Source organism: Nuphar pumila, chromosome 11 (genome assembly GCF_984573655.1).
Source record: "Nuphar pumila chromosome 11, dmNupPumi1.hap1.1, whole genome shotgun sequence".
Lineage (NCBI taxonomy): Eukaryota > Viridiplantae > Streptophyta > Magnoliopsida > Nymphaeales > Nymphaeaceae > Nuphar > Nuphar pumila.
This window is the reverse complement of record NC_143259.1, coordinates 77,458,204-77,480,478: the sequence shown is the minus strand read 5'-3', so window position 1 is coordinate 77,480,478 and position 22,275 is coordinate 77,458,204. Positions and strand designations below refer to the sequence as shown.

General features: G+C 36.6%; 1 pseudogene; it reads left to right on the top strand.

Annotated features, from left to right (window-relative positions):
• The window catches only part of LOC149822435 (glucomannan 4-beta-mannosyltransferase 1-like), a 40,817-nt pseudogene that overhangs the window by 2,808 nt on the left and 15,734 nt on the right, over nt 1-22,275 (top strand).

Genomic DNA, 22,275 nt, shown 5'->3' with positions numbered 1-22,275 from the left:
CACCCGCTTACTTTAAATGTGCTTTGGATCTCACGCTATCATCCCGAAACCATCGGGTTTCCTTACTTGGCCTCGTGAACCGGGTCAGATCATCGGATCTCGTCAAAGCCCGGATCCAAGTACCCTTTCCAGTATTCGTTATTGGGTTCGCTCGACTGGCCCGCAAGCCTCAAAATCACATTGAATATCTCATAAACCATATTAGCTCATGTGAACACATTTTTATTTCATTGAAAATTCTCTAAAATTCATGGGTTTTACATCCTACCCTCCTTAAAAAGGATTTCGTCCGCGAAATCACAAACATCACTTAACAAAAAGGTTATGGTATTTCTTACTTATTGGCACGTCTTTTCTTTCAATGAAGTCAAATCAGCTTAAACTAAATTTTCAGTAGACTTCTTCGGGCAAAACTTAGCAATATGTCCTGGTTGCTCACATTTGAAACACTTGCCATTATAGAGAGGGCAAACTCCGAAGAGATGATCATCATCGCACCGTCGACAAATTTGTTGAACCTTTGGTTGTGATTTCCTTTGTTGCTGGCGGTTCGGGTAGCCTTCCTGCCGCATTCTCTTTTTTATAGGTGGTGTGAACTCCCTTTCACTAGGATTTTTCTCATTAGTACTCACCTTGATCTGTTGCTCGGGTTTATTCCATTGATTCTTTTGCTCTTTGACCCAGTCTTCTTTCAATAGGGTCGCTACTTCGATGGCCTCATCGAATGATTTTGGCCCTCGGGTGAACACCTTGGTTCTCAAAGCTGGCTTCAATCCACGAGCAAACTTCATTGCTCGATCCTCTTCCACGGTGTATACATTTGAGCAATATCGTTCCAGACAATGAAACTTAGTGATATAATCCGCCAGTGTTGTTGCCTCTTGTTGTAGGTCTAAAAATTCTTGCATCTTCTTACTACGTTCATGCTTAGGGAAATATGCAGAGTTAAAAACCTCAATAAACTCGTCCCAAGTAACCTTTTCATTCTGGAACTTGACCGCATAGATTGTATCCCACCACTTCTCAGCGTGGTCCTTCAAACGATAAGTACCGAAGTTCACCTTTTGTTCCTCTAGAACATTCAAAACACGAAAAATACGTTCAATCTCATGTATCCACGTCTCAGCCGCTTCAGGATCCGTCTTGCCCTTAAAAACAGAAGGATCCATTTCCATAAAGCGCTTGTATGTGACTGCACCCATATTCTGCCTACCTTGGGCCACCTGTTGAAGGTTTGCACCCACTTGTTGCATTGTAACCACCTGCTGTTGCACAACCTTGGCAAGGTTGTTCACAGTGTCCATGATGTCGTTGCACCTAGCCTCCCATGCCATCTATCAGAATAGAAGCATAATAATAGTTAATCGTTAGGTTACACAATTATGCTTGCTAAGTAATATCCTTAGCAATCTTTCATAGTTCTCAAATGCACGATACGCAATTCAAACAGTGCCACAATAAAATTTATTGGTACAATAACTCATTTTATACATATATTCTTCGAACGATCTCAAGCGACATCGCATAAGGCCGCTATCGTCAGAAAATCACCATTCTAGACGACTCACGTTAGAGAACTTCCACTCTAATACACTATCCAGAGAATTACCACTCCAATATCATAAAGAAAGAGTTAACACTCGAATGACATCGTTAGAAGATCATCATTCTAACGGCATTGTTGAAGAATCACCACTTCATTAGAGAATCATCATTCTAATGACATTGTTAGAGAATCACCACTCTAACGACATTGTTGAAGAATCACCACTTCAACAACATCATTAGGGAATCGCCACCCTAATGGCATCGTTAGAGAATCACCACCCTAACGGCATTGCTGAAGAATCACCACTCCAACAACCTTCATTAGAGAATCACCACTCTAATGGCATCGTTAGGGAATCGCCACCCTAATGGCATCGTTAGAGAATCACCACTCTAACGGCATTGCCGGAGAATCACCACTCCAACAACCCTCATTAGAGAATCACCACTCTAATGGCATCTTTAGGGAATCACCACCCTAGCGGCATCGTTAGAGAATCACCACTCTAACGGCATTGCTAGAGAATCACCACTCCAACAACCTTCATTAGAGAATCACCACTCTAATGGCATCGTTAGGGAATCACCACCCTAGCGGCATCGTTAGAGAATCACCACTCTAACGACATTGCTGGAGAATCACCATTCCAACAACCTTCATTAGAGAATCACCACTCTAATGGCATCGTTAGGAAACCACCACCCTAGCGACATCGTTAGAGAATCACCACTCTAACGGCATTGCTGGAGAATCACCACTCCAACAACCTTCATTAGAGAATCACCACTCTAATGGCATCGTTAGGGAATCACCACTCTAGCGGCATTGTTAGAGAATCACCACTCTAACGGCATCGCTGAAGAATCACCATTCCAGCAACCTTCATTAGAGAATCACCACTCTAATGGCATCGTTAGGGAATCACCACCCTAGCGGCATCGTTAGAGAATCACCACTCTAACGGCATTGCTGAAGAATCACTACTCCAGCAACCTTCATTAGAGAATCACCACTCTAATGACATCAGTAGAGCATCACCACCCTAATGACAATGTTGGCATTACCCGGAATCACCACCTGAGCCAACTCAACTCACCACAATCCCTTTCAACTGTGGTTGGGAAACACGAATTCCCACAACTCTCTTTCAAAAACCATAACACCCAGAAGTCTGGTGCTATGTAGTCCACAGCATGACCCTCTCAGGAGTCGATTGCCATCATCGGCAACCCAGAAGCCATTTGCTAAGCATATAACATCATTTACGTTCTCATCACCAAGAACAACTGGGGATCTACAACATCCTTCAATGAGGAACTCAAAGGTTTAACGGGCACAGACAAGGCTTTCACCTTCTGTCCGAAAGATTATTCGGGAAGGTACCCCTCATCAATGATAGAGTCACTAACATCTCCAACGAAGTTGGAAAAAGGAAAAACATTAACTTAGAACCTCATCTGATGACTCTTATCAAAACAATCATCGTTTCCAATACGATTGGGATAATAATTTTGAGACTCGTTATGATTCACCAATCATTTTCGAGAAGGTAAATTACACAAGCAGTCTTTGAGTTTCGGTCTAGAACTTCAACTCTTGCAGGAGTTGACACGAAACTAGCTTGGGAAGTTACGCCCTCAAGCGCATTCACGTTTCTCATCCAGAAAAATCTATACCGTACTTTAAGTGGCACTCATCTTCTATGTGTCCTCTAATGGGTCACAAGATGTAAATTGTCACCTACCAGTTGCATTGCAGCAACCTGTCGGCCTACCACTTCGGCCAGTTTATGTAGCATCTCCATAAATCATTGCAATGGTTTACCCAAGCCATTCGTTTGGGAAGTAAAAGGCCATTCTAACCTTAGTTATAACTCCATGAAAATATAATCTGCAATTATATGTTTTTATCTCTATATTAAGAAAACCACATTTCTACATACTTACAGAGTCATCGCGGTCGTTGGAAGAGCCAAGATCTCAGATTTTTCAGTCCTGCTCTGATACCAAAGCTGTAACGCCCCAACTTTTTATAGTAAAAATCTTGGAGTAAATTTTTTTTTTTTTTTTTTGTAAAATTAGTCGACCGAAGAATTTATCAGTCGACCGGACAGAATGTCTGATTTCTGGAAAAGTTTAGCAGCAGTCGACTGAGGGGTTTATCAGTCGACTGATAATAAAATTAGTCGACCGAAAGTATTATCAGTCGACCGGACAGAATGTCCGTTTTTTTTAAAATTTAGCAGCAGTCGACTGAGGGGTTTATCAGTCGACTGAACAAAATATCAATTTTCTGAAAATTTTAGCATTAGTCGACTGAAGGTTTTATCAGTCAACTGATCAGAATATCTGGTTTCTGGAAAAAATTTAGCATCAGTCGACTGATCAGAATGTCTATTTTCTGGAAAAATTTTAGCATCAGTCGACTGAAGGTTTTATCAGTCGACTGAAGGTTTTATCAGTCGACTGATCAGAATGTCTATTTTCTGGAAAAAATTTAGCATCAGTCGACTGAAGGTTTTATCAGTCGACTGTACAAAATGTCTGTTTTCTGGAAATTTCTACAGCAGTCGACTGAAGGTTTTTATCAGTCGACTGAACATATTATCAGTCGACTAACTATTGTCTCAGTCGACTAATTTTGCCGTTTTTCTGTAACTTTTTAAAAGGGCGTATCTTTTTATTTTTCAAACATTTTGATCATTCTAAATAGACTGTTTTGCCACCCCTATCATCCTCAATGTATGGAATCTTTCAACTATAAATATGAGTGCATTCCACACTCAAAAACATCGAATCCAATCGAATTACCCAATAGGAATGATATATCTTTATTTTATCATGATGTGAAATAGCAATCACGTATACATAACTTCAGACTTGATTAAAACCATTCAATCTACAAAGTAGGAAAGGTGTATTGAACAAGAAAATACAACCAAACAATAATTTCATGAATAATAATCCAAGATACTTATGGTTCCACGCCATTTGCCTACTTTATTTTTGTTTTGATCTTGAATTCGTCATGGCTAACACCCACACCAAAATATATGCATTTTTCTACACAGATTCGAACTGTAGGTTTTGATATGAGTACTACATATTACCAGGCACACACATAGGAATAAAATGCCCTTACAAAGAACACCACAGTGCCCCAATGTTGGCCAAGGGTGAGAACCATTGGCTGAACCACTACATATTGACCTATTGGCCAGTAGGTGTTTCAACTCATGCCACCTGGGTCTCAAGGCCCTAAACATACCTACATATAGGTGGTGCTTGTCACGTAACCTCTATGTTATTGCAATATAGATGTGCAACAAGGCATCAAGCACTTACATACAAATAACAATGCTCCTTACCTCTTTGGAGTCTCATGACGGCAAGGCTGCAATCCCTTCTCTTCGTTAGAGCGGCACCCCACGTCGATAATGGATGTTCACGCGTTCAGCAAGGGAGGTCCACACAGTCCAACAATGTTGGTCGACCACCACCGAGAGACAGAGAGAGAGGGAGAGAGCGAGAGAGAGAGACAGATACGTCTAATGTAACTCCTTACCAAAAATCTCTCATTTAACTCCTCTATCTAGGGAGAAGTTACCAATTTTTCAAAGCATTAAATCTTCACCCAAATCTCACGTTTTTGGTGGGTGATGTCTATTTCCAACAATGCCCCCCTCCTCTCTTTGGCATGATTTCCTCTAACTTCCCTCACTATTTGCTTTATTGGTACCCCTCTTCCATGTCACATGGGATTCTCCTTAATCCTTGGTAGAGTTAGATGAAAAAGCCAAAAATTTAGGCTTAACTTAATCCCACGTTTTTACCCTTTTCACCAAGGTAGAAATCATCACTTTCTTGTGAAAAAAAAATAATTTATGCACAGGGGGTTTTGAACTTGGGTTGTGGTATCACACACCGTGTGTCCTACCACAACACCACACCATCACTTGGTGTTTACTTTTGCAAAAATATTCTTTTTATGTCATATTGGGACGTTTTTCCTTGTTGATGGATTTCTTCCAATTTCAAGTGGGTTTTTCACCCGTTGGTTTTAAACTTGCACCTGCTTACTTTAAATGTGCTTCGGATCTCATGCTATCATCCCGAAACCATCGGGTTTCCTTACTTGGCCTCGTGAACCGGGTCAGATCATCGGACCTCGTCAAAGTCTGGATCCAAGTACCCTTTCCAGTATTCGTTATTGGGTTCGCTCGACTGGCCCGCAAGCCTCAAAATCACATTGAATATCTCATAAACCATATTATCTCATATAAACACATTTTTATTTCATTGAAATTTCTCTAAAATTCATGGGTTTTACATCTACAAAGGTCTTCTTCTCTCAACAGAGAAGGACAACACCCTCTTTCACAGAGGTCTTCTTCTCTCAACAGAGAAGGGCAACACCCTCTTTCTCAGAGGTCTACTTCTTTCAACAAAGAAGGAATACAGTGAATAACAGAAAGTTACAATACTTCCTATAGAACCTTCAGAATGATATGAATGCACGAATGAAGGATTCTCAGAATGTTTTGTTCTTTTCACTCAGAAGATACTCTTTGTCAAAGAGCTATTCTTGACTTTTTCTCTTTTTTTTTTTAGGCTCTCTTTCAAATATCGAATAGGAATTTTTCTCGTTATAAGCTCACATATCCATTCCTTGTTCTAATAGTTTATTTTGAGTGTGTTTATATAGCTTTAAAAAAGTAGTTGTTACTAATTTGAAATCGTAGTCTTTTTGAGATGTGAAATGTCATGTCATTTCAAAAACCAAATTTATGGGTTTTCGAAAAAGTCTTCTTTCCATAAAAGTAAAATACAGGGTACAATAGTCGTTGTAATATTTTAGGTAATATATATTTTATGTAAAAAGTCTATTTCTTCCAATAGTACATTGAACGTTGGATTGTAGGCTGTCATGTAGTTTTGTCTTTATCATAATTAATGATTTGTGGTACATAAGTACTTCTTTACTTTAAATGAGTGTAAGTACAATAAATGCTTTGAGATATTTATTTATACATAGTCATATCAAGAGTTTTCTTTATGATGTGTTTTTCAATGTCTACAGAGAGAATGAAGACTTTAAACAAGTCGACATTCTTGAGATGGATATTAACAAGGATTTCTTACAGGAGGTATTTATTGCTATACAAAGAGAATGATGAGTTCAAGTAAGTCGACATTCTATGGGTTTGTAAAAAGGTAACTAAAGTCTTTTCACCAAGTATTATATTTGTTTTTCTTTGTGTAGCCGATTTCCATGTTTTGTCTTTTTCCTACACATTTGAAATCATTTTTTTAAAAAGGTAACTAAAGTCTTTTCAACAAGTATTATATTTGTTTTTCTTTGTGTAGCCGATTTCCATGTTTTGTCTTTTTGCTACTTTTAAAATCATTACTTTTCAAGTTGTCTTGTATATGATAGAAGGTACAATTATTGCTTTTTGAAATCATGAATTATATCATGTCAAAATACCTTTTCCATAAAGGTTTGTAAGAAGGTACAATTATTGGTTTTCAAAAAGGTGCTTTTTGAAACTATCGTATACTTTTATGAAATAGCTTTTATGAATGAGTATGTAATATGCAATATGCATGCTTCTGAAGGTTCTGTTACATATGACTCTAAAGAAGAAAAAGTCTTCAACTTGAGGTAGCCGATCTCTTTAGATGGTCTTTAGGAATGCATGGCTCATCAAGCTTTTTCTTCAAGGAGTATGATTGCACCATAGTTGTACTTGAAGAAGAGGTCTCCATCCTTTTTGAGTGAGATATCCTTGCATCAAATACTCGTTAGATATATGGCAAAACATATCCAGTCATAATATAACATTTTTCAAGAAGACATATTATCATATTATATAAAATCAAATACGATAGTGTATCATATTATGTGACATCAAAACAGAGTTTCTCAACATTCTCTCCCTTTTTTATTATGACAAAATATGCTCCCTCTGTCAAAAAGACATTATGCATAGAAGTAATTAATAGCATAAAAAGATTGAAAAATGTTAAAGAGAGTATTTTTCTCCAATGATGGAGACAGGTTTTTCTCCCCCTTTGTCATGGACAAAAAAGAAGTGATCAGAGTAAGCAGAGTTATTACAGACCAAAAATAATGTAAAGTTATTACAGACGTCATGAATGAAGAGTTCATTTTGATTCAGAGGAGGGGTGAAACTTTCAGAGTAAAGCATCTTGGCCGAGTTGTAGTGAAGCTTGATTCTTCAGAAGGAGATCCTGGGTGTTCTGGACATTGACAAGAGCTGAGAAGATGTCAAGGTCAGAAGTTGTTGCTTGATCTGCTTCTTGAGGGCCTTCGTCGTCAGAGTTTAGGTGAGAGGACTCTTCTTCGTGGAGAGAGGAGTCATCAAATATATGGTTTGAGTAGTAGACGACATCGGTTGCAAGAGGAATCTGGAAGAATTCAAGAATGAGTGTGATGAAATATCCGAAAGGAAGAGACTTAAAAGACCGAAAGTTGATCATGTTGTGGAAGATGACACTGAACCAGTTGATGGTAAAGGCAGAGAAGATGGCATAAAGAAGAAGGGAGACTTCATTTGCAATAAATCCCCTAGAGGGCAACTTGGGGACGATATTGGAGGAAAGAATTTTGGATAACAATAGAGCATGAGGTTGGAGATTGCTCTCATGCCATGGGAAGTGAGTGAAGCGAGTGGAGAGGAGGATTTTCTGAAACACAGAGTGGTCGAGAGGAACAATGTTGGGAAGCTCAATACCGTAAGAAAAAATATTCAAAATGTTGCCTAACTGAGATATGTCGAAGGAGAAAATTTTTTCATGTACCATGGAAGTGATAGAAGAGTGATCATGGTCGATAGAAAGGTTGGTGTAGAATATTTTGATAAGATGAGGATAGATGGGCATTCGTTTCAGAGAGGCTAGAACATGAATAAGTTCGGAAAGAGAAGTTTGTAAATCAAAAGCTGGAAAGGCTTCAAGGTGAACCAAACTGCCTGGTAGGATGGTCAAAGATTTTATGGAGTGATAAGTGTGAATGAGATCCGGAAATCTCAACTCCGAAGCTTGGAGTAAGTCGGATGTGCAAGAGAAAGCCATTGCAAGAACTTAGGAAAAACGAGCAAGAGAGAAGAGCTTGGAAGGAGTAGTAGTTTGTAAGAGAATAGAGATATTCGTGGGGAATTGGTGAGAGATGAATCAATCTATTAAATAGAAGGAGAAAAGTAATGGTGATAAGAAATGAATGACATTGGAAGTGAAGGATTTTTAGATTTTAGCTGAAAGAGGAAATGCGTGAGTTGGAAATAAAGAGGCTTGTGAATGACAAATCAAATCAGTTTTTTTGGATGATAGTGTATTGTATGTTAAGAAGGACATAATTTTTAAATTTTTCTATATACAGAAAGGTTTACTATGGGAGAGTTTGTCGAAGTTTGATATGTGTCATGTGATGCATATGGACTATCTTATTAGACTAGGATTTTAAAGAGTTTCGTGTGATGAAGAGATGTGAGAAAAGATGTATAGTGAAGGAAATAATGGCCTAATAAAACAAACAACTTTTTTTTTAAGCCAAATATTATGTTACTTTATATGAAAGCATACAAAATCCGTGAGAGATGAATTCGAAATAGGACAAGCAAGGATGCAATAATTTCTTATTTGAGAAGAATTTTTGTAGGAGAGTGAAAAAAAAGTATAAAGACAAGTGAGTTGATATACGAATTTGAAAGAAAGAGAGAGAGAGATTATAAAGGACAACAATCACTTGATGTATGACATAAAGTCATGATTGATGTTTGGCTAAGAGGACATGGTTTTAATGGAGGGAGTTCATGGTTTTTGAAAACGATAAATTTAGATGTATAATGGTCATGGATAGAGATTCACTTTGTATTGGATGAAGAGCGACAAGAAAAGTGTGGTACTAAATAGTACATAAGAAAAAGAATGATGGACAAGTTTTTGAAAATAATAATTATTCATAAAGAGGTGTGAATGATGACATGATAGAAATAGAGTGTACGTAATATATGATATAACAAATGATATAGTAAAATTATACGTGAAATACAACAACTTAATTTTTGAAGAAGTAAAAGAGAACTAAAAAGATAATCATTCGATTTTGACTAAAATTTGAAAAGCAAGATTTTTCATAAAATACTATTCTTGTTTAAGTTACGTATAGGCAAGTTGAGAGGAATATGTTATCATGTTGAAGGTGAATTAACTTATCGTAAGAGAAGTTTTCACAAAAGGACAAAAATAATAAAAGGTGTTATGAGATGAGTGATGTGAACAATGTCATGATAGCTTTTACTTAATATAATTAGTTCTTATGGATATAAGTGAAAAGAAATAGGACAAGGAGTCATTATAGATGTGTACTTGAAAGATGACAAGTTGAAAGACATAAAGAATGTGTCATGATGAATGTGTTTTTATAAGTGTTTAGAGTATACGTGAATATAGAAACATAGTTTGATTTTTTTTTTTAAATAGATATAAGAAATCGATAAGAATGAAACCGAATAAAATAAAATTTTAATAGAACTCATAAGATGTTTTAGTCTTAGTAAGTGAGATTAATTATAAGTCACTTAGTTTGCATATTCCTAAATCTCTTCTAATTCGTGTAAAGTCTTCATGTTTTAATAGTTTAGTAAAGATGTCAGCTAACTGTTGATTAGTGGGTATGAATTCGAGTTTAATTATGTTGTTTAAGACTTGTTCTCTTAAGAAGTGATGTCTTATTTGAATATGCTTAGTTCGTGAGTGTAAGATAGGATTTTTAGATAGGTTAATAGCACTAGTATTATCACAGAAAATAGTTGTATTTTCAAAATTTAAACTAAAATCTTTCAAAGTTTGTTTCATCCAGATGACTTGAGTACAGGCTAGGCTAGCAGCAATGTATTCAGCTTCAGTGGTAGATAAGGATACGCAGTTTTGTTTCTTACTGAACCATGAAACTAGTGAGTGCCCTAGCATATGACATGTTCCACTTGTGCTTTTTCTGTCAGATTTACTTCCAGCAAAGTCAGCATCGTTGTATGAGATTAGATCAAATGTAGAGGATTTTGAATAAAATAATCCAAAATCAACTGTGTCTTTTAAATAAATCATTATTCTTTTTACAGCTTTAAGATGTGATTCTTTTGGATTTGACTGAAATCTAGCACATAAGCAAACACTGAACATAATATTTGGACGGCTAGCAGTTAAATAGAGTAGTGATCCTATCATACCTCGGTATACCTTTGTATCAACAGACTTACCATCTTCATCTTTGTCCAAAATAGTGGTTGTGCTCATAGGAGTGGTTTTTGAAGCAGTTGAGTTCACGTTGAACCTCTTTAGAAGTTCATGAGCATACTTGGATTGATTGATGAAAACTCCATCCTTGGTTTGCTTAATATGCAGTCCAAGAAAGTAGTTGAGTTCTCCCATCATACTCATTTCGAATTCCTTCTGCATGGACTTAGAAAATTCTTCACAGAGAGTGTTGTTAGTAGATCCAAAGATGATATCGTCCACATAAACTTGAACAATTAAGGTATGATTATCCACAACTTTTATAAATAGAGTAGAGTCTACCGAAAAACCAGTTTTTAATAAAAAGGTTTTGAGTCTATCATACCAAGCACGAGGTGCTTGTTTTAATCCATATAAGGCATATTTTAGTTTGAAAACATGATCTGGATATTGTTCATTTTCAAAGCCTGGAGGTTGTTTTACATAAACTTCTTCATTTATAAAACCATTAAGAAAGGCACTTTTAACATCCATTTGATAAAGTTTAAAATCCATATAGCTTGCATATGCTAAAAACATCCTAATAGATTCAAGTCTAGCAACAAGAGCAAATGTTTCATCAAAATCAATACCTTCCTCCTGGTTGTATCCTTGAGCTACTAGTCTTGCCTTGTTTCTTATAACATTACCTGTTTCATCTAACTTGTTTATGAAGATCCATCTTGTCCCAATGATCTGATGATCCTTTGGTCTTGGTACAAGATCCCAAACTTCATTCCTTTGGAATTGATTCAGTTATTCAGTCATGACTAGCATCCAAAACTCATCGATGATGGCTTCATCAATCTTCTTTGGTTCAAGTTGAGAAATGAATGTCATATTTGCAATCCGTTCTAGCTGAGCTCTAGTCTGAACCCCCTTTGTCAGGTCTCCCAAAATCTGCTTTTGAGGATGATCTTTAATTTCGACAAATGTTCTTTGATGATCATCTTCATTAGATTTGGTTGTGTTATGTAGGAACAAATCTGTACTTTCAACATCATCATCGTTAGTCTGTTTAAGAACAGATTGATCAATAGATTCACAAAAACTGACATGCATAGATTCTTTAATAGTGTATGAACTCTTATTAAAAACTCTATATGCTTTACTATGACTTGAATATCCTAAGAATATGCCTTCAATAGATTTAGCATCAAATTTATCCAGGCTATCTTTTGTGTTAAGGATAAAGCATTTACATCCAAAGACTTTGAAATAGTCTATTCTTGGAGTCCTGTCATAGAATAATTCATAGGGAGTTTTATTCAATAAGGGTCTAATAAGAACTCTATTTGTTATATAGCATGCAGTATTAATAGCTTCTGCTCAGAAAGATTTAGCAAGATTATTATGTTGGAGCATAGTTCTAGCAGATTCCTGAAGGGTTCTATTTTTTCTTTCTACTACCCCATTTTGAGGTGCAGCTCTAGGAAAGGCAAAGTTATGAGAAATATCATGCAAGTTACAAAATTTTTCAAAAAGTTCATTTTCAAATTCTCCTCCATGGTCACTACGGATTTTTACAATAGAACAAAATTTTTCATTTTGTAATTTTTCGCACAAAATTGACAAAACGTGTCACTTTTGTTTTTCAAAAATATTACCTAAGTAAATCTTGAGTAGTCATCCACAATAACAAAAACGTATTTATTGTGATTAAGACTAGCTACTCTAGAAGGACCAAAAAGATCCAGGTGGAGAAGCTCTAAAGGTCTTTTGCTTGAAATGATATTTTTTTATTTAAAAGATGATTTTGATAGTTTTCCTAGTTGACATGCATCACAAAAATAATCCTTTTTAAAAGATATTTTGGGTAACCCACGTACTAACTTATCTTTAGCTAATTTAGACATGTATTTGGAGTTGACATGACCCATTCTCATGTGCCATAAATATTAAGTGTCATTATTAGCTATAAGACAATGTTCAGAGACGTTTTCTAGGTATAGTTCATATATATTATTTCTTCTTATACCTTTTAAGATGATGTTCTCGTTGGTGTCTGCTATAAGACATGCATCATGATTAAAGCTAACATTATAACATGTGTCACACATTTGACTAATACTTAGAAGGTTATGTTTTAAGCCTTTAACCAGGAGAACGTCTTTGATAAGAGGTTTATCAATATTACCAATATTACCAATACCAATATTATCAAACCTTTGTTGTTATCTCCAAAGGTGACCGTTCCTCCTTCTTTGTGATGAAGAACAGCAAAAAGGTCTGGATGTCCTGTCATGTGCTTTGAACATTCACTGTCTAGTATCCATCTGTTCTTCTTCTTTGGAGCCTGCAAAACATTAAGTAAAACTTCTTTTTGGTACCCAGTCGGGTCCCTTTTTGTTAGATTTTGGAACCCAAATCCATTTTGATTTAGGTTTGACTACAGCTTTAAAGGAGTTTAAGGAATTAAAATTATAATACTCCTTTTTAGGTTCAGAAGAACTTGTCACAAAAGTGGTCTTTTGATTCATACAAGAAGGCTTGTTGAAATGAGAGTAGCCAATACCATTCTTGTAGAAAGAGACTTTTTGAGAGGATAGGAGTTTATCCAAGTTCTCTTTTCCTTTAGTAAACTTGAAAACTGTTTTCATAAGGTTCTCAGGTTTACTTTTTAATTCTGAAATTTCTACTTGCAGATTTTTAGTCTTGGAGCTAGTAGAAGAGATTTCAGAAGTAATAAGAAGATTTTTCTTTTGTAACTCAGAATTTTCAATACTGAGTTTTTCATTTTTCAGAATGAGCTCTAGATTCTCAGATTTTAAATGTCTATTTTTGAGAATTATTTTCCTTGATTCTTCAAAAAGTTCCTGAAAAGCATTTTGAAGTTCTTCAAAGGAGAAATCAAGGGATTCACTTACAGAGCTTTCTGCCATGAAGCACATGTTGGCGGTTTCTGCTTCATCATCATTTGACTCTTCACTGGTGGATGGTTCTGAATCATCCCATTAAGCATGCAGAGCCTTTTTCTTGAAGAACCTTTTCTTTGGTTCCTTAGTCTTGGATTTTCTTTTGAGAAGAGGACAGTCACGTCTCAAGTGACCTGGCTTATTACACTGGTAGCACATAGAATCTTCCTTTGGGTCTTTTCTTTCTTTGTGCTTATTTGGAAGTCGGTTCCTTCTCATAAAGCGCTGGAATTTTTTGGTGAGTAGCGCAATCTCAGTTTCTTTTTCTGAGTCCTCATCTTGAGAAAGGGCTGGGAAGGCTAGAGTTTTCTTTAAAGGTTGTTCCTCTTCCCTTCTTTCCTTCATGTGGACTTCATAGGCCATAAGATTGCCTATTAAATCGTCCAGGGTAAGCTTGGACAAATCTTGAGCTTCTTCAATAGCAGTAGTCTTTTTCTCCCAATCAGTTGTGAGAGATCTCAAGATTTTCGTCACCTTTTCTGTCTGAGAGTGGGTTACACCCAGAGATTTCAGATCGTTGGTGATGTTGGTGAATCTGGTGAACATCTCTGTGATGGGTTCATCTTTGTTCATTTTGAACAACTCATATTTTCTGACAAGAGATGAGATTTTGGCTTCTTTCACTTTGTTGGTTCCTTCATGAATAACCTCCAAAGAATGCCAAATATCATATGCAGATTCACATATAGATATTCTATTGAATTCATTCTGATTAATGGCACAATATAAGGCATTCATAGCCTTTGCATTTAGATTTGCCATTTTCTTTTCTTCATCAGACCATAAGCTATAGTTTGTGGATGGAGATGTGTATGGATGCTCAACAATTTTCCATACAGCAAAATCTATGGACTTGAGAAATATAGTCATTCTACACTTCCAATATCCATAGTTAGAGCCATTGAAGAAAGAAGGACGAGATGCGTGTTGACCTTCAATATCACGAGCATAGAAGGTAGATGCCATTTGTGCTGGAAGACTTGTTATGTCGAAACCAGCAAACCTGCTCTGATACCAAATGAAATTCCACTAGAGGGGGGGGGGGGTGAATAGGGAATTACTAAACAGATCGATAAATTAAAAATATAATGCAATAAAGGCACAACACATAAACACAGAATATATACTGGTTCGGTCAAAACCCTGACCTACATCCAGTCCCCAAGCAAACCACTTGAGCTTTTCACTATAACATCCGAGTCACCGGATAAATAGTACAACACCCTCTTCCTCAGAGGTCTTCTTCTCTCAACAGAGAAGGGGCACACCCTCTTCCACAGAGGTTTTCTTCTCTCAACAGAGAAGGACAACACCCTCTTTCACAGAGGTCTTCTTCTCTCAACAGAGAAGGGCAACACCCTCTTTCTCAGAGGTCTACTTCTTTCAACAAAGAAGGAATACAGTGAATAACAGAAAGTTACAATACTTCCTATAGAACCTTCAGAATGATATGAATGCACGAATGAAGGATTCTCAGAATGTTTTGTTCTTTTCACTCAGAAGATACTCTTTGTCAAAGAGCTATTCTTGACTTTTTCTCTTTCTTTTTCTAGGCTCTCTTTCAAATATCGAATAGGAATTTTTCTCGTTATAAGCTCACATATCCATTCCTTGTTCTAATAGTTTGTTTTGAGTGTGTTTATATAGCTTTAAAAAAGTAGTCGTTACTAATTTGAAATCGTAGTCTTTTTTAGATGTGAAATGTCATGTCATTTCAAAAACCAAATTTATGGGTTTTCGAAAAAGTCTTCTTTCCATAAAAGTAAAATACAGGGTACAATAGTCGTTGTAATACTTTAGGTAATATATATTTTATGTAAAAAGTTTATTTCTTCCAATAGTACATTGAACGTTGGATTGTAGGCTGTCATGTAGTTTTGTCTTTATCCTAATTAATGATTTGTGGTACATAAGTACTTCTTTACTTTAAATGAGTGTAAGTACAATAAATGCTTTGAGATATTTATTTGTACATAGTCATATCAAGAGTTTTCTTTATGATGTGTTTTTCAATGTCTACAGAGAGAATGAAGACTTTAAACAAGTCGACATTCTTGAGATGGATATTAACAAGGATTTCTTACAGGAGGTATTTAATGTTATACAAAGAGAATGATGACTTCAAGTAAGTCGACATTCTATGGGTTTGTAAAAAGGTAACTAAAGTCTTTTCACCAAGTATTATATTTGTTTTTCTTTGTGTAGCCGATTTCCATGTTTTATCTTTTTCCTACACATTTGAAATCATTTTTTTAAAAAGGTAACTAAAGTCTTTTCAACAAGTATTATATTTGTTTTTCTTTGTGTAGCCGATTTCCATATTTTGTCTTTTTGCTACTTTTAAAATCATTATTTTTCAAGTTGTCTTGTATATGATAGAAGGTACAATTATTGTTTTTGAAATCATGAATTATATCATGTCAAAATACCTTTTTCATAAAGGTTTGTAAGAAGGTACAATTATTGGTTTTCAAAAAGGTGCTTTTTGAAACTATCGTATACTTTTATGAAATAGCTTTTATGAATGAGTATGTAATATGCAATATGCATGCTTCTGAAGGTTATGTTACATATGACTCTAAAGAAGAAAAAAGTCTTCAACTTGAGGTAGCTGATCTCTTTAGATGGTCTTTAGGAATGCATGGCTCATCAAGCTTTTTCTTCAAGGAGTATGATTGCACCATAGTTGTACTTGAACAGGAGGTCTCCATCCTTTTTGAGTGAGATATCCTTGCATCAAATACTCGTTAGATATATGGCAAAACATATCCAGTCATAATATAACATTTTTCAAGAAGACATATTATCATATTATATAAAATCAAATACGACAGTGTATCATATTATGTGACATCAAAACAGAGTTTCTCAACAAAGTTCACTAAAGGCATGAACTGACCACCCATCCATAATGAACGGGGAAAGCACCCAAATACCTTAAACACAAGCTAAATCAACCAAGTCAACACTAAATTAGTTCAATTGGTGAACTGATTTCTCTTTCAACATCTTATTTTCCTAAATGATTAGTTTATACCTAGCTTTTAACAACATCATGGCTCATAAACTTCTTTGATCTGCAACGTTATTCCCTTTTAACTACAAATAACTAGTTATGTGTTTTGACATTTAACAGGATTTGGTAGAGATGGAATGCTTCAAATGGATGAGCAAGGGAGTGAATATCAAGTATGAAACGAGAAACAACAGGAATGGTTACAAGGCAGGGGCACTAAGGGATGGACTTAAGAAGAATTGTGTTAAAGATTGTGAGTTCGTAGTTATATTTGATGCAGATTTCCAGCCAGAGGCTGACTTTCTCTCTAGGACAGTACCCTTTCTTCTTGGCAACCCAGAACTAGGCTTGGTTCAGGCACGATGGAGATTTGGTAGGTAATATATAACTATGGTAAAGATGAAAGCTGACCCCAAGTGAGCAGGTTACTAACTAAGATCAGTCAAATAGTTTCTTGTAGCCAACATCAGAGCAAGCCAATAAGAATCAATGTTGTGGAGATGGTTAAGCTATGAGCTTTGCTGAATCATCTTCAAACAGGTCAGAGTGGCACAGTGACCAATCTGAAGTCCAGTAGCAACACCAAGCTTGATAAATAACCAAAGGACATTAGCATCATAGAAAAATGGACTTAAACGCATGGTAATGCACCATTGCTGAAATCTAGTCACCATTTCACTACTGAAATTCACTTGGGCAGCAGTATAATTGACACAAACCATGAAACCTACTTTAATGGTTGTAAACTGCAGCCAGCTAAGTCAAATTAGCAACATTAAACCAATACCCATTGTGCTACTTAATTGCCACAAAACCAAACACTAACAGTAGCAATTCTGTCATTGTACTCAAACCTATAATGACAGTCTACTGACTATGATTTGGGTTAGTTCTGTACATTATATCTAGGTTCCATAACAGGCATTTTCAGGTTGAGTAGTTTCACTAAAAAAGAAGCAGGTGTTCATCACCTTGCTAGAGTTTCGTGTCCCATATATTTAATGCATAGAACGTTGAATAAATCATTATCACAATAACCACCACTATCACTGATCAAAATTGTCAACAATGTTCATTTAAATGCAGTGAACTCAGATGAGTGCTTAATGACACGTCTCCAGGAGATGTTCCTAGACTACCACTTCAGCGTAGAACAGGAAGTAGGGTCCTCAACATATTCCTTCTTTGGCTTCAATGGTAAACGAACCAACAAGCATATTGCACAATTCCTCGTCATTTGTGCTTTTCATGTCAAAGCCATAAATGCAGAGAATTAGTATTTGCAGGCACAGCAGGAGTCTGGAGAATTCAAGCCCTTATCGATGCAGGTGGATGGAAAGAAAGGACAACTGTGGAAGATATGGACTTAGCAGTTAGAGCCAGACTCAAGGGTTGGAAGTTTGTCCTTGTGGGTGACCTCTCTGTGAGTTTGTCGTTTCAACTTTTTTTACTTTATTGCTCTTCAATTATTTGTTTTCCCTTACTAATGCATTTACCAGATAGTCCCATAATTAAGAACAAAATGGCAGGTTAAGAATGAACTACCCAGCACATTTAAAGCATAACCGATGGTCATGTGGGCCTGCCAATCTCTTCAGGAAAATGATGAAGGAGATCATCTTGTGTGAGGTATGTGCTTAAACATCTGATGTTGTCATATGTTTATAGTAAAACCTTTATATCCTTCCGAAATATTTTATTGATAAAATATACTTCGACAACAGATTTGTTCACACACGTTTACTTTATCAAATAGGGCTGACAGTGTGATTTAGTTATCACATGTTCGTCCCAGTTGCAAAGTAGTCATGTAGTTGGCCGCCTGCATCATGAAGTTAAGTAGCAACTAGTTCAGTTGCCCATACATTTATACAACTGAAATAGAGAAATTCTGAGCATAGAATCAGTTCAAATGAATCTGACATAGCTTTGATACAAAAACTTCCAGAATTGTGTAGGCCATGAGCAATTAACCCAAGAACGCTTAGTGCTGCCTCCACTGAGCTGACTCATGACACAGAGCTTGTGTTAACACTTGACAGAAATCCCATGATGAGGCATGACTCTTAGAAAAGCCTATAATCCAAGATCAAAACATTGGTGATGGATCCATGGGCTATCATCATACGTGCATCTTGTTAAAATAAACATATGCAATGTTGTGAATAGCGTTGAGGCATAGCGAGGTGTAAGCCTCCAGATGTAAAGCCTAAGCTTTACAGAAAATATTAAAAAATCACTACACAAATAATTGCATCATTCATGTTTCTCATCTATGTAACCGGTCGGAATTGTTTGACTCTTTCAAAACCCAAACTATTTCCGGTGTACTATTTCAAAAAAAAATGAGGTTAAAATTTTAAGTTTTTAAGTTAAAATTTTGGGATATTACAATGATTTTGTAAAAAAATATCATATTTAAATATTGATATAACCCTTGAAATTATGCAAGGTTATTTGATGCATGTTTTGCTACATATGATACATAATGCATCAGTTGTTGTATAATATGTTTGTTGGCCCTTATAGCCCTTTGTGAGATGTTAATCCAAAGTATGGCTATGGAGTCTCAAAATAGAATCCAAAGACAGCCAAGGTAGTGGATCCTTGGTGTGCAGTTAGAATGGGGGTGTTTATTGAAAAGTGGGGCATGTTTCTCCATAAAATATGGTGAATCTCTTCCATTACATGTATGAAAAAGCAAAGAAATAAAAAATAAAGAAATAAAAAGATAAGAGAGCTCTTTCCAAAGGAGATTGAGAGATTCACCGTAGAGAAGAATGGGGATGGAATAGCTCAATGGCAGAGCATGTGATCTTCACAAGGTTTGGAGGTTTAACCCCTCGTTTCAGGACACATGCCTCATCGTCCATCACCGTATCCTAATCATATTTGAATCTTGGTTCCATCATCTCTCTCTCTCTTACAAACAAGATGGATGGACTTTCACTTTGAAAATTTTTGTGTTTTGCGTTTTGGTGGGGTTTTTTTTTTTTTTTTGGTAGTTTTAGCATGTGAATCAAATTTGGTGGAGGATTTTTCTTTTGAGTAGTTTGTCATGTGAATTGAAAACTACTTTGTTGGTGGGAGGTTCCCCTTTTTGCGTTTTATTGGGTGCACGGATATCCAAGGATTGTTTGATGTTATAATGTCAAAACAATTTTGGGTACATCTGAGCCTCCGTAACGATAATCCACCGGTTGTCAACGGAGTTGCCAACATTGATTAACCCCAGGCCACACCTCATAAGAAAAAGGTCTCCCCAACCTCTTTTCTAAATTTCCAGAGAGCGAGCATTGTTGTCAGGCTGACCGGCGATCAGTGTTGGACAGCGGCATAATCTGAGCTTGGACGAGAAGGCAACTTGAGGAGGGTGAAGACCCAAGGGATATGACGTAGTGGGATGGGGCCTAGACCATCTGACAGGAAGTCTAGGTTCAAATTCCATGGGCGTCACCCCCTGCGTAAGCCAATGCTTAGAGACTCCCTGGGGTCGAGGGGTATGCACTCGGAGTTTTACGCTGACATGGACAGAGACTGTAGTATGGCAGGCTGAGCCAGCGCGGCTAGGTCTCTGCCCTTAGAGCCGTTTCTCCGAGTAAAAATAAAAACAAAAACTTGAGGAGCGCCAGGTGGAGTGAACTTGGTTAAACCCTAGGTTTAACGGGAGCTGTCAGTAAGAGAGAAGAAAGTGGCAATCATGTAATTTTATTATATCTAACTATGATTTAACCACAGTTAAACCAACTGAGCTTGAGAAGGCGTGTATTTGAGAATTAGTTGCTTAACTAAGCGTATGTTTGTAAATTTTCAAAAGATAGGTGTGTTTTTGTATATAAGTCAAAACTTAGGCTGGTTTTTATAAATTTTTTTCTAAATTATATATCTTATATTCATATGAATTCACACTAGCCGAGCACCTCGTTTTTTGTTAACAAGCTGCTCGTGGCTCGACTCACCATCTTGATGAAGCGAACGCAAATAATCATGGCGAGCCGAACCATGAGCTGCTCGGCTTGTGTTTCCGCCCTACTGTCAAGCAAAACTGCCTGTGATCATGAACGCCAAAAGACTTAAAAGTGATTCTACCCTTATGCTGACCAAAGGGATGAAAAGCGACATGAATGCCACATTTTCTTACCCTTGTGAGAATCATTCTTTTCAAATTTGAAGAGAATGATTTTCAGTACAACCAAATTCTCATGTGACTGCAAACTTGAGAAAATGATCGATAAAAAGTTTATTCCCCAATTTTGTGAGAAAGAGTCACAAGATCAACCTAGTGGTTTTTTTCTCAGAGAAACTCTCCGCTCCTGCATGAGCCTGTTTTGTCTGTCTGATTGTTCTTTTTCTCTTTTGCTTTCTTTTATTTGTTTTGGCTTTTGCTCTTGTTCAATTCATGGGTTCAACATTCTGTTGATCTTCATGAGTGGTGGTAATGATGAATTTCTTTAGGCTCTCTCTCTCTATCAAAAATGCTTGCAAATGTGGCCAAGTCTTTTAGTCTCCTTTAATCTAAATTGCCTTTACGTTGGGGTATATTGACCTCCAACCATGATTTTTGAGGGGCATTTTATAGGCTTCTTTAATGAAGACTTCTTTCCTAAAAAGCCTTTCTTTTATTTGTAACGAGCCAAATGAATGGTTTAAACATAGGGTGTTCAAGCTCTCCTCATTCTTTTGAGGAGTAAGCTGAGCTTAGGTTGGTTAGTTAAAAAAATACATTTTTTAAAATTAAAATAATAATCCAGTTTTTGGCCGCCACTAAAAGTCTTTTTAAGGACTTACCTCACAGGTCTGACTCGGCTGTTAATCGGACCCTTTTTCTTGTTACAAAATTGTAAACCTTACCGGATCTTGTGCGAATGGGGACTGGGTCATGCTCGGGCTACCTTCTCTTTTCCTGGTATAAGGAATATGAGTCTTTTCCTTTGCCACCCATGTTGTGCCCAGTAATGCCCTTAGTCCTCGGGCTACCTTCTCTTTGTGCACTGATTGTCCTCACCAACACAGACGTTCCTACTTCAACTTTCTGTATTTTGAAATAGAAAAAATTTGGTTGGTACCTTTTTCTGGATTTTGAAAACATTTAAATCTTTTACTTTTTAGATTTTACAAATTTCTAAAATTTTGAAATTGATTGTTTAGAATAAGAAGCCACATTATGCCCGAGGTGGCCTAGGGCTATGAAAATTAACTGAGTTTGGCAACTATATACAATCCCTACTTGAACAGCTGGATGAGCTTGGCAAAAGGCCTGAGACCCCTCTACTTGAGCAAGACAAACCATGATTGCATGAATAACAAGGCCTGTCCTTGCGTCATTCTCATATGAAACATGTATATCCTAACTGTGCCTTGAGGTCACCAATTCTTTATATTGGTCCACAAACTTTAAAGACCTTGTGTAGGTTGAGGTCACCAAGTGGGAGGAAACCAACCGTTATATATATATATATATATATGTGTGTGTGTGTGTGTGTGTGTGTGTGTGTGTGT